Genomic DNA, 13,892 nt, shown 5'->3' on the forward strand with positions numbered 1-13,892 from the left:
CTGCATCGGCTGCTGTCGCTTGCTGCCTGACGTCAGGTCGTCAGTCCTATAAAGGAAGGCAGCCAATGCCATTACATCAGTTTTTCTTGCCCTAATCCATCAGAGGCCCAAATAAATATGGTAAAGCGGTCCTGGTGGCTAAAAGCCACCTTTTGAAACTTATGTCCCCCTAAAAAAAGAAGATATAAGGAGGAAGGAGGGTGAGAAACCAGGACTGCAACAATGAATACACTCGAACATCTACATTTATGGTAAGTGTACACAACTGTACTATGTTCTTCATGTTTCACTGTTGCAGTCACCACCTGTGGGAGGATTCCCAAAGCTGGGGATAGCAGTGTTAGGCTTAGTAAGATACCTAGGAATGGGTTAGCATTCCCTGCAGAACAGCAGAGGAAAACCCTGCCCTAACCTTAGAAAAAAGAGGTAGATGGTAATGCTTGGTAAAGGTACGGAAAGAAGTCCAGGTGGCAAGTATCAGGATATCCCTGGTGGGAACTCCTCTGAGGGAAGTGGAGGCTGCCCTAGTAGAATGGGTTCTAATAGACTTGGGGGGTTCCCTGCAATCTGTAACAGAAATGGATACAGTGTGATATCCACTTGGAAATGGTTTGTTTGGAAATGGGCTTCCCCTCTGCCCCTGAGGCAAAGCTAACAAGTAGTTGGTCCATTTTCCTGAAGGGTTTGGTACGGTCCAGATAGTATGAGCTGTCTGTGCATGTCTAGTGAGTGCAGAATCTTTTCCCCCTTGTTTTGAGGGTTATGAAAGAAGGCGGGTAGTTGTATGGCCTGATTGAGAGCTACATTAGATACCACCTTGGGGATAAAGGAGGGATTAGTTCTCAGGGCTCAATGACCATCAGTGCCTGAAGTTCTGAAACTCTCCTGAGGTGATATCTAGAAGAAAAGCAGTCTTCCAGGAGAGGAATCTTAGTTCTGCAGCAGCAGCAGGTTTGAAGGGCGGTAAAGTAAGTTTTTCCAAAACATAATTCAGGTCCCAGGCTGAAGTAGGTGGCCATCTGGGAGGTATGATATTAGAAGACCCATTGAGGAATTGTTTAATCAAAGGATGGGAGAACAGGGGCTGTTCTGTTTCAAAAATGAGCTGAGATGGCTGAGGCATGGATTTTAATAGGCCACTATTAAGTAGCTCCACTAGGTAGTCCAAGATAAGAGGGATGGAAGGCTGTGAGGTATTTCCCCCCTCTGGACTGGCTCCAGGAGCAGAATCATTTCCATTTTCTTGCATAAGATTTTCTGGTGCTGGGCCTTTTGGCCTCTGTGATTATGTCTAGTACCTGTTTGCTTAACAGGGGCCCCTTGTTTGCCTTTAGAGTATTAGCCATGCTGATAGTTTGAGAGTCTACAAGTCTGTGTGCAGCATCCCCACCCCCTGAGTTAAGAGGTCTGAGATCAGGGGAAGCTGCCTGGGAGGCTGTAAGGTCAGGCTGCACAGTAAGGGGTACCAGTGTTGTCTGGGCCATTCTGGAGCAATGAGGATGGCTTTCGGTCTCTCCTCCCTTATTTTGATCAGTATCTTTGGAATAAGAGGTAGAGAAGGGAATGCGTACACAAAGAGGGTGTTTCACGGGAAGGTCAATGCATACACCTTCCATGCTAGGTGGTGATACTCCCTGGTACAGAATTTTTTCAGCTGATGGTTGAGGTGTGAAGAAAAGAGATCCAACTCCAGAGTCCCCCACTCCTGAGTGATTTGTAAAAAAAATTTTCTCTGGAGCTGCCATTCGTGGGGGTCCAGTAAGTTTCTGCTTTAGTGGCCTGCCAGGGTGTTGTGGATCCCTGGTAGGTACTGGACTATCAGATGTAGTCCCATGGAAGAGGCTGTCAGCCATAGGTTCATGGCTATCCTGCACAGAGGGTAAGATTGGATCCCTCCCTGTTTGTTGATGTACCACATTACTGTGGTGTTGTCTGTTTTGATAAGGAGAACCCCTGTCCTTTGATGGGGTTTGAAGGATGTCAGAGCCTTTTGTACTGCCATCATTTCCTTCTAGATGATGTGTAAGGGAAGGTGCTGGGCATCCCAAAGACCTTGGGTGCACCTGCCTTCTAGGTGAGCTCCCCAAGCTGTGTCTGAGGCGTCGGTGATAATGGTCTGCCCAGTTGGGTGAAGGGTGAAGGAAAGATCCTTGTTCTGAGCACAGGCCCTTGCCCACCAGAGAAACTCAGGGGATCAGAGGGAGAGAGGTCTCTAGAGGCTGAAAGTGCAGACACCAAAGGTTCTTTAGGTACCATTAAGTTTTCTCATGTGAATCCTGGCCAGAGGAATTAGAAGGATGCAAGATGCCACGTACCCCAAGGCTTGGAGGAACTTCCTGGAAATGAGGTGAGTTCTGGAAGACAGCTGGGTGAAACAGAGGCAAGAAGCTCTTCTTTTCTGGGAACCGGAAGGCCATTTGGGTTTCTGTGTCCAGCAGTGCTCCCAAGAAAATGATCTTCCTGGAGAGTGTTTGCTTTGATTTCTTCTCATTGATGGTGTACCCTAAGAAGGTTAGGAGGGTTTTGACAAAGAGGAGGTCCTTGAAGAGCTTTTCTTTGCAGTTTACATGAATGAGGCAGTCATCCAGATAAGGGTACATTTGTATATTTTCTGCCTGCAGAAGGCTATGACTGGGGCTAAGCATTTGGGGAATTCTTTGGAAGCAGTAGATAAGCCAAAGGGTAGTGCAAAGAACTGAAAGTGTTGTGATTCTGCTGTGAAGTGAAGGACTTTCCTGCAGGATTCCCTTACGGGGATGTGGAAGTAGGCATATTGTAGATCTAGGGTTACTAACCAGGCATTTTTTGTCAGCATATGTAGCAGCTGCTGTACGGTTAGCATTTTGAATTTGGGGACCACCAGGAAGGTGTTCAGAATGGATAGAATCAGGATGGAGCGCCAAGTGCCCTCTTTTTTGAGAACCAGGAATAGTCTGGAACAAAAGCCTTTGCCTGTTTCATCTGAGGGGACAGGTTCTACTGCCCCTTGGGATATGAGAGTTTGGACTTGTTTCAATGCCTCTGCCCACTGATTTGGAGGTAAGTCTGGGTACCCTCTTATAATTGGGAGTTCATTGAAGGAGAATTTGTATCCCTGAAAAATTATCTTTAAGATCCATTGGTCCTTTGTTACAGATAGCCAATTTTCTTTGCAAAGGGAGAGACTTCCTCCTAGTTTTTGGTGAGTGAAAAGAGGGTGGAGGGTGGAGAGGGAGTCATTGAGAATTTTTGCCATAGAAGGATGGCTTAGAACTCCCTGCCTTTGGAGTAGGAGTGGTCCACTGTTTGGTTCTCTGCTGTCCTTGGGGTGGGAGTCTGGGTGGTCTGTCCCTGTGGGGCTTACCTTTCCCCTGTCTGCTAGGTGCAGGAAAGGACCAGTGTTTTGATGGAAAATTCCTGCTGAACCTAGGAGGTTGTACCTGAGGGAAATCTTTTCCTGTTTGCATAGATTTTGCTTTGTCTCCCATCTTTTTAAGCACCTCTTCTGCTTTTTCTCCAAACAAGCAGTCCTTATCCAAGGGTGCATCAAGTAATTTAGATTTGACATGATCAGGGAGAGGTTGTTTCTTCAACCATGCATGCCTCCTAATGATAGATCTTGACACTGCTGCCCTGCTAGAGGCTTCTATGGCATCATATCCACAGTGTAATGAGTGTTTAGTGTCCAGAGCTCTGGAGTCCTTGTCAGAAGGAGTAGGATTCTTTGTAGAACTAGCCTTAGCTCCTTTTGGTCCCCGTGCAATGACCTCTGGGTCTGCAGCAGGATTTCTGTACAGGTATTTGTGAGAATCTGGTACTCTGTAATACTTGTCAGGTTTTCTGGGAGCAGGTGGGAGGGCATCAGGAGTTCAACTGGATTCCTGGAAGACATCATCAACCACCTCTGAGATAAGAGGGATGGCCAAGGGTCTGTGCTGGGGGAGGTCTAGAAATTCTCTTAGTCTTTTCTTAGACTGAGGGAAGTCCTGGGATTCCCAGTGAAAATGTTCCCAGAGGGTGTGAAGGGTTTCCCCAAAGGAAAGATCTTCTGGTGGGAAGGCAGAGGGAATGGATTCCTCTGCATCTGAATCCTCATAAGCAGTCAGAGGTTGTTGTTCCTCTTCAAACTCTGAATAATCAGATTCCTCAGAATCCTGTTGTGTGAGTATATCAGGAGAAAGGTCTCTTTTTCTTTTAGAAGTTGTGTCCTGGCTACCCCTGATAAGGGAGATAAGATCCTCTGCCATTTTAAGCATTTGAGTTTGGGGAGGAGGAGCAAGAGTAACATGGTGGCTAGAGGTAGTTTTCCAGGGAATGGCCTTGCCTCTAGGCCTAAGTGAATCCATCAGTCTGAGAAGAACAGTAGTCAGAAGAGAAGATGTCATTTTTTGTCTGGAATCGGTAGTGCGAGAGGCCTCCTCAGAAATCAGTGCCTGCATCGGTCCTTCGAACCCAACCGAAGCAGAGACAACCCAAGGCTCAGAAGATGAAGATTTCTGCGCCATACCAGTCTCCGAAAGGATCTCAGTAGAGGCCTGCAAAGGTATCAAATCAGGGATCAGGGGCTGCAAAAGTGCCTTACTGAATTCCAGAGAACTGATGACCTGCTTAGCAGTAGCATCATCGGAAGGTTGGGCCTTGTGTGGTCTGTCTCTCTATATCCTTACATTTCTTCAGAATGTCTACAGAAGGTTGGCTGACTGATGCCATTTCAGAATGCGAAGACAAAAGACAAAAATCCCTTGCTACAATAAGGATCATAGATTAGTATTAAGCTAACTGCCCTAAAGAGCCGTTGTAAGCCTAGCAAATTACTCCATGTGAGAATCAAACCCTGGTACCTTGTGTCTGAAAAGTAAACACCTTAACCATTAAACCAACCTCTCATAGCTCTGCAATGAATGGTTCTCGCATTAAAGAGGGCACAGAACTGGCAACAGGGGACGTCGTGATCTGGGCCTAAACAAGTGATGCAGTATGAGTGGAAATCCCGGTGTGGTATTTGCTTTCCACAGGTGAGACAATTGTTAATTTTTTCAGACATCAGTTAGTGCAAGAAAAAAAAGGGTCCCCAATGGGGTACATAGCTTTAGATGTTTTCAGATGCAAATTAAAACTCTGGTAGTGACCAACTATCAGACTTACAAACTGCTTCTGCTATGATCTCCATGGCAAGAAAGACTGATGTAATGGTATCAGCTGCTCTCCTTTATAGCACTGATGACCTGACATCAGGCAACATGTGACAGCAGCCGATGCAGAAAAACATTGACTCTGGTATTTGGGCCGGCTGAGGGCTACCATAGCAGGGATAACCCACAGGTGATGACTGCAACAGTGAAGCCCAAAGAACATCAACCTCTCACTGCCACAGAGAAATTCCTGGTAAACATTGCCACACAGGACAGCTCCCAGCAGTCCATTAGCCAGTATGTTCTGGATCTGGGTGCCACTCCTGCATCTCAGGTGAGGCTTCCAGGTAGGCTTTGTTAGATTATCAATAGAATACTGTTGCATTCATTCTGTTTATATGTGTATCAGGTTGTTATTTTTTTCTGGTGGTGTTATTTAAGATAGCTACAGTTTTACATTCATTTAGAGGCTGTCAGACACATTCTTGTTAACATTGCAGTTACTGTAGGTATAGATTATTAAATGTATTTCCCCTGGTTATACTGCTAAACACAGTGCTTTTGCCATTACCTCTCCCTTTACTTTTTTTAGGACCATCAGGAATCCACACATATAGTGCTCCTGCAGTTGGTAAGCAGAATATGTTTATGTCAGTAATGTAGAAATATTCCAACATATCTGCTAAAGTGTTATCTCAGGCCTGCTATATTGATTGCTGTACTGTCTGCATACTTGTCAACTGTACAGATATTTGCAGAATGTCCAGATGTGTGACTGATACCACTGGCCCATATTTACTGTCATAGTGATTGAGTTGCAAACTTTTGACAAGTATTTAAAGGCCAGAGATATAAAATAATGACAGAGATCCCACATTCAGACGGCGTGCCCATCATGAATGTCATGCTGATGCAATACTTGTTATTGTATCACCTTTCTATGTTTGTAAGGGCAATATGTCGCAATGGTACCTACTCTTGGGCCTTTTTCCACCCATTATTCATGGCTTTGTCCACATTCCTTGCTCTAAGAGGTTGAGAAACATGAATGTCTGTAATAATGACAGTAGTGTAAATTGATTAACATATATTGCAGCATAGTAGTGCAGATATTAATGTATTCCTGTTTTCCTTCCTTTTATCACAGGTGAACATGGAATTGGATCTGTGTCTCATATGCCACCTGATATCAGTGTCGCATCAGACTCATGATGATCGTGGCCAAAGTGAGGCACAGCCAGGGGTTGCATAGGCTGATTCTGACACAGAGGTTGACATCTGGTGACCCCCACCCCCATTATCACCAGACATAGTAGTATACCCATGCATACCCATTCCACTGAGGCCATAGATATTTGACAGTTGGAGGGCGAGGACATTGACCAGGCAGGTGTGTCTACTACTGTGGCTTTGGTGGCTGTTGACACTGGCCATAGCCAAACTGTTGATGAGGTGCCACACAGGTGGCTTGATAGGGGTGCTCACAGGAGGCCTGCTGTCCCTTCCCAGCCTGTTGCAGGTGTCTTATCACGTGTTACTCGACGTATGTTTAGGGCCGTCATGGAAGCACAGGCACTTTCTGAAAGGAACTCCTAGAGAATGCTAAGCGTTATAGATGCAGCACAGTCTGACATCTGTGACTGCCTCCACCATGTTGTTGATTCCCTGCATTGGATGAATGACACATTGGAATGGGATGTGTCTGTGATGGTGCACAGAGTAACTGTCATGGAAAGCACATTGTGATGGAACATCTGCTGGGTGGGGAGCATCAGCCTCGTGGGTGGAGGTCAGCAACTACATCTGCTGAGAGCCATCGTGGCAGTGCACGGTCATGCTCCCATAGTGGCAGTACATCCATTGCTCCAGCAGGGAGTGTGCTGTCCACACCCAGACATAACAGGTCATGGGTCGTGGTCCTAGGCATTCCCGTGAAGAAAGCATGTCCATCAGATATCCGTCACCTTCAAGTAGTAGCACAACATCTGACCTTGAGTGTGGAGGTGCCAGTGCAACTCCTGGCAGATCCAATTCATGAGTTCAGGGAGGAGATGAACTGTCAGCTGTACCATGCACATCTCACAGCTGTCTGATATACAGACACGTAGGACTAGCACTGAGCTTGGCTGTGTACATGCAGACACTCACATTGAGGGCACCTACAGACACATACACACATTTACATGGTCCATCTTGCCTGCTTGCCTTGTTTACTCACACACACACACACACACACACACACACACACACACACACACACACACACACACACACACACACACACACTCACCACCCTTTTGTGTCCAACTAGGCCTACTCCACCCCCACACAACACCCTGTGCAAGTGATGATAACTGTGCCACATCCCTGTCATCTATCTTTTGAAATCAGGGATACTAAAGCTATGTGTCTGATACACAGGGTAACTATCTACATTAATATGACTTTATTACCTCCATTTGTGCTGTTGAACTGGTAATTGTACCTGTCATTTAGATTGTATGTAGCCATTTAGATAGTTGTTAGCATAATAATTTATAAGCTTTATAGTGGATACTTTTGTAAGTGCTGTGAAGTCAAACAAGTAAATGTGTCTCATTAATATATCTAACTTTCTGTTTAAGGATTGTTTAGTACAAACGTATGGGTGTACATTCAAAGTCAACCCATCAGATACAGAGCTCAGGACAGTATGTCAGCACCGAAGACAAATCTCATCAGAAAGGTAATACATGATAATATTCCTTTTTGCATGTATATCGCCATAGGTTCTGAAGTTCATAAGATGTGACTAGGGTATTGACCTGATGGTGTTAAGAAGCATAGCCATTACATCACAATATAATATTCAAAGGCAGATATAATGTATGGCCAAGTTTTGTCTAGCAAGGACCACCCATGGCCAGGAGAGAAGCAGCAGTGATCCATGGCAGATAAAGTTTTCACATCAAGTCATCCGACCTGTCTTTAGCAGGGTAATGGAGGTGCTCTGCTTGACATGGATTTGAAGCCTACTGCAGAGGAGTGACAACTTTTAAGAGATGTACCTGTCTCTCCAGCATGTCCTATGTTATGTCATAGTGTACATCGAGGTCCCTGGAACAGGTAACTCTAGTCCCACATTTCTTATGGATATGTAGCATTTTCATCCCATTTTGGCCACAGATAGCTTTAAGGCAGATTATGTATGCCTTACAGGTCTATATATATTATACTGCACACAGTGACGAATACATCAGTCTGCCTATAGAAGACATGTGTTGGAAACCCTCTCACTCCTCCAAGAAAACAAAACCAGTCTGGTGGACCCCTCCCATAAACAAGCTATACAATGGAAGGAGGAAACTAGTACAGAAAAGAGAGTAAAATCCCAAGAAGGAAAGACATCCCTGATCAGTATCAGCAAGAAACTACAATCCCTCATAAAATCACCCAAGGCTAGCTTAAAAAGAAAAATTGCCAAGGACTCCAAAGATAACCACAAAGCGTTCTTTAGCTATGTCAAGAACCTAAGTGGAAACTCTCAGATCTGCTCTGAGTTAGTACAGAATGGCACAAAATACACTGAACCGACTGATATTGCCAACATTCTGGCAGACAGGCTTAGTGCAAACTTCACCCCCCTTTCACCCCCTAAAGGGCCCATAACCATAACAGAAGAATGTAGATCCCCAGCAATCACTGACACACAGGTTAAAACAGCCCTATCCAAAGCCAAAAACACAGCTTCAATGGGAGTGCAGGTTGTGTCTTACATGATCTCCAAAATGAACTAACCCCTCACCTAAACACACTGTTCAAACTCAGCCTCTCTACAGGCTATGTACCCATAGAATGGTGTACAGCAACAATTATCCCACTCTACAAAGGTGGAGCCGCAACGGACCCCGGGGACTATCACCCTATAAGCCTGACTATTCTGGTCTGCAAGGCTATGGAGCACATCATCATAGAACTCATTACCAGAGACACTGGGAACCTCCAAACATTGGACCCTACCCAGTTTGGCTTTGTTAAGGGCAGATCATGCCTGCTAAACCTGGTGGACTTCTTTGAGACAGTTACCAAGGCTTTAGACGAGGGAAAGGAGGTCCACACAGCCTACCTAGACCTCGCAAAGGCTTTCAACACCATTCCCCATTCTGGTATTATAGACAAGCTCACCAGCCTGAACATAAACCCCTATGTCACGAGATGGGTTGCCAATTGGCTCATGGTAGAACCCACATGGTGAGAGTTGCAGGCTCTAGGTCCGACTCTAAACCGGTTACAAGTGGCGTCCCCCAGGGCTCAGTCCTGGGACCCCTCCTGTTCAGTATATACTTCTCAGAGGTACAGGCAAGCACAGGAGGACTATGGATGACCAAGCTGGCAGACGACTGCAAACTGGTGGCCATAATTGACTCTCTGGCTAATACAGACATCCTCCAGAAGGGTCACAGTGAGACGGATACCTGGTGTCAAAATCATGGCCTCAAGCTAAATGCCAAAAAGTGCATAGTAATCCCCTTTGGAAAAAACAAAGTACCCGTGAACTACCACATATGTGGTAGTCCCCTAAGTACAGAAAATGCAATAAGGGATCTGCGGACCCAAGCAGATAGTAATCTCTCCTTTGATAATCATATTGCCAAGGTGGTTAGAAAATCCTTCTATGTGACCCACCTAATCACAAAAGGTTTCGCATCTAGAACAAAGAAGGTTATTGTGCCCCTCTACTCATCACTCATCAGACCCATCATAGAGTATAATGCCCCATTTGGAATGTACCTTACAAGACACCTGCAGCAGCTGGAAAGATCACAGAAGTACCTCACCAAGAGGATTACTGGCCTCAAGTAGGTTCCCTATGCAGCCCGACTGAAGAAACTACAGCTGTACTCGGTTGCATACCGCTTACTCAGAGTGATCTCTGCCTGACATACAAGGCCATGTCCAACCCAGAATCGATGGACATGCTCCACCTAAAAAAAAGCAAATCCCCGAAAGCCACACGCTTTGGGGATCTAAACCTCACCACAACGATAAAGAGGATGTGCTAGAGGGATAGATTCCTGTCACAGAGACTCCCCATGCTTTGGAACAGGATTCCAATCTACATTAGGCAAAGCCCCTCACTAACACTCTTCAAGAGAAACCTTGACGAGTGGATGGGAAACAGAAAATTTACACCGGGGATCACTGCAGTGGCTCTGCTGGACAGAGGCACAGGGAACTAATGGCTCTGCTGGACAGATCAGAGAGCCAGCACAAGTCCTGCTTGAAAGTAGGTGTATTAAAAAATACACATAATATACATAACAGACTGCATAAACATATACATAACCTAGCACAAACCGGTTTTGGCTAACCAGCCTTCCTCAATGTGACAAAAAAAATTATGTTCTCAAGCAGCCCATTAATTTAAAGACATATAGTTAAGATAGAGCCCAATCAAAATAGAACACAAATAAAGCATTCAAAATTGTTCATTTAAACTGGGAGGAAAAAGCCCACCCAGTTTTACAATCCACTTTTTTTCTTTAATATTTAAAACTTGATGTAAACCAGCTAAGTCATTATTTTTGTGCACAATACAATCAATCATAGTGAATCTAAACAGGCCAGTTGGATGGTTAGAAATATGTTTATATAAAGCACTAGTTTGCTTATGTGTCCTAATATCAATCAAGTGTTCACTAACTCTAAACCTAAAAGGCCTAGAGGTTTGTCCCACACAAAAAGCTTGGCAAGAGCAACTAGCTACATAAATAATCCAAGTTGAGCTGCAATTGCCAAAAAAATCAATATCATAAACCTTAGAGGTATTTTTACTAGTGAAACAAGTGGTTTTACATATGTGTGAACAACTTGAGCAATGGCCACAAGGATGACAACCTACCAACTTATGCCCAGTTATGGTCATTTGTGTTAATGTTTTTTCTTGCTGAGACCTTTTATAATGGCTAAACAAGGAGCACAAGGATCTACCCCTGTGAAAGGAAAATGCACATTTATCATCCAAGATATCAATCAGATGAGCCTCTCCCCCTAAAATGTTCCAGTGTCTGGAAACTATATTCATAAATGATTTAGTATTTTTACCATAGGTAGTAACTAACCTAGCCTAAGAGCCCTGGGCTGAAACCCGTTCTTTATATTTCAACAATTCAGTTCTCTGTAATGACTCCGCATGCTGCTTCACAATATGGATGTCACCAACCCTGTAACCATGGACTCTAAATCTGGCACAAAGATCCGATTTAAAATGCCCGTGAGTGGCTGTGCTGGAGCATATTCTTTTGACCCTGAGAAATTGGGACTTTGGGATATTCCTGATGACATGCTGGGGGTGGAAGCTAGATGCATGAAGAAGAGTATTATACTGAGGGAATTTGCGGAACACCTATGTAGCTAATGTATTAGATGGGGTACGTGTAACCAGGACATCCAAAAATGTAAAGTGTGTGTGCTACCATAAACAATTGTATATAAATACATCTGAGTTATATATATCAGTTTGCAGGTGTACAGGAAGGAATCCTTATGGTTATCCCTGGATATGTTGTTGTGTAAATTATTAGCATAGTTGCTTTGTGAGGGTTTTTGAAAGTGTCTTATTTGCATGTTTACACTGAGGAGAGTGGTCCTCCAGTCCTGGTTTCTCAATGTTGTATTTGTAAAGAGCAGCTTATTTCATTTACTGATTTGTATTTTCCAGAGGATCTTTGTTTGAGCCTATCAGGCATGGCTGTGTGTATACATTTGTAGAGATGTGTAGACAGGGCATCAGGGAGTTAGTTGTCCTTTGTGGAAACTGTGTCTTGAAAGTAGATTAGACCATCCCTTAGGAGGGTGTGGTTACTCTGGATGATGTTTTTGAAATTCACTCCTCCTTTGGGGAGTTCAGTAGCTATATCTACTTCAAAACATACCACCTTATGGTTGGATTAACAGCGCAGGCACTACACATGTGTCATTACATTGTTCACTCATATTGTTGAGGAACAGGTCTGGAATGTGAGATAACTTTTTGGGGTGGTGCACTATTTATTCCATGGCATTTCAGTTCACAAACTCCAGGTAATATTGTGCAAGTGAGTTTGTTGTCCTATAATTATCCCGATCAATGGATGAATACTTTCACTCACACCTGCCTGGGTTGTTTTGTTCTACTTTCATTTTTCTGTGTAGTAATATATAGGCTGTGCGGCCTTTCATGTTTATGGATGGTGACCTATTAATGGCGATAACATGAAAGGGTTTCCTATTCACAGTGTATTGGACATAGAATAACCCCATGTAGTTATCTTCTCTAAACAGTTTTGAGATGTACTAATCTTCAATGTAAATAGATACAACACTTCCTGTGGTTTACACAACTTCCATATGCTGTCTGGATGCTTGGAAGGCACTGTAGCCTTGCAAGGCCAACGTACTTACTGCAGCCTTGAACCAGGTTTCTGTGACTGCACAGACATCAACATCCTCATTGCAGAGTCCTTACAGAGAGTGCAGTTTAACAGTGAACTCCTACAGTTTAGCAGCATGGCTCTTACTTTGTTGGAGTTGTACATTTTCATATTGGCTGTTCTGCTTTTGTGACCTTGCCTAATAAAGGGATTATGTTGTAGTCAAGTGCCTTATGTCTGGCATGCTTTACCCACCATGTTATCCCACACTGACAGGTACTGTATCACCTTAGAATGACACCAGAAACTTAGGTAAGATCAGAGAATCTGTTGTTCTTTATATAGTGGTATCATCCTAGGTGAGGGTATAATACTGCTCAAACATAGGCACATACCTGGATGGGACCCATATTTAGATAGCTCAATCATATCTGTGTTCATATATTTCATATAGTCACATCTCAGGTTGTACATACAAAGATGAAGTATGCTGGATTAAGAGTGGGACTTGTTGAGAAACTTGATTGCATGTGTGCTGTGACGACTACGCCTGCCGCACAGCAGACATTAGACTTATCCTTGTTTAAGCTGGTGAGTGGGGCATGTAGACATCTCACTATACAGTCAACTATTATGAAAATATTTGGGATACATACCCATTGCCTTAAGCACTTCTATGGTGAGACAGTGGTGATATTTCTTATGTGTAGTCTGCTTGTAGCTCGATTGTGTTTAGGATGTGTCTGCTGTTTTCATTGGTTTGTGGGGAGTACCTCTGCACATGATGGTTTGTGTTGGGTTCATAATATGAGTAGGTGTCAAGGTGTGTGAGTGAGCAACCTGTTTAGTGTTACTCTTCTGGAAGCAAGAGAGCACTGATTCCAGATTCCTACTGTAGGCGGATCTCTTGAAAATTGTATTTACAGTGGTGTAGGCGATTCATGCTATTCAATGCACATAAAGCGTTATCTGCGGTGAGTCAAAAACTCATCTCAACTATGCTATCAGGGAAAACAGAGAGGAAATGATAGGCGATAATGGAAGGTTTGAACCTGGTATCTGCATACGGAATGCAAAAAGGAGGGGGTATATCTGATCTGACTGCTATTTTCAGGTGACTAATCTATGGGGTGTACATTATGAGGTCCTTCATAAGGTGGATCAGTACCTCTGCTATTGATAGGTAAGTCCTTCCTAAGGTGGATCAATACCTCTGCTATTGATAGGTAAGTTCTTCCTAAGATGGATCAATACCTCTGCTATTGTAGGTAAGTCCTTCCTAAGGTGGATCAATACCTCTGCTATTGATAGGTAATGGGGTAGATTGCTGCTTGTTATGCAACAGAGGTTCTGACAGCTGGATCTGCTCTGCTACATAGCAGCAGCCAAT

Source organism: Protopterus annectens, chromosome 2.part1 (assembly GCF_019279795.1).
Source record: "Protopterus annectens isolate FY-2018-M chromosome 2.part1, PAN1.0, whole genome shotgun sequence".
Lineage (NCBI taxonomy): Eukaryota > Metazoa > Chordata > Ceratodontiformes > Protopteridae > Protopterus > Protopterus annectens.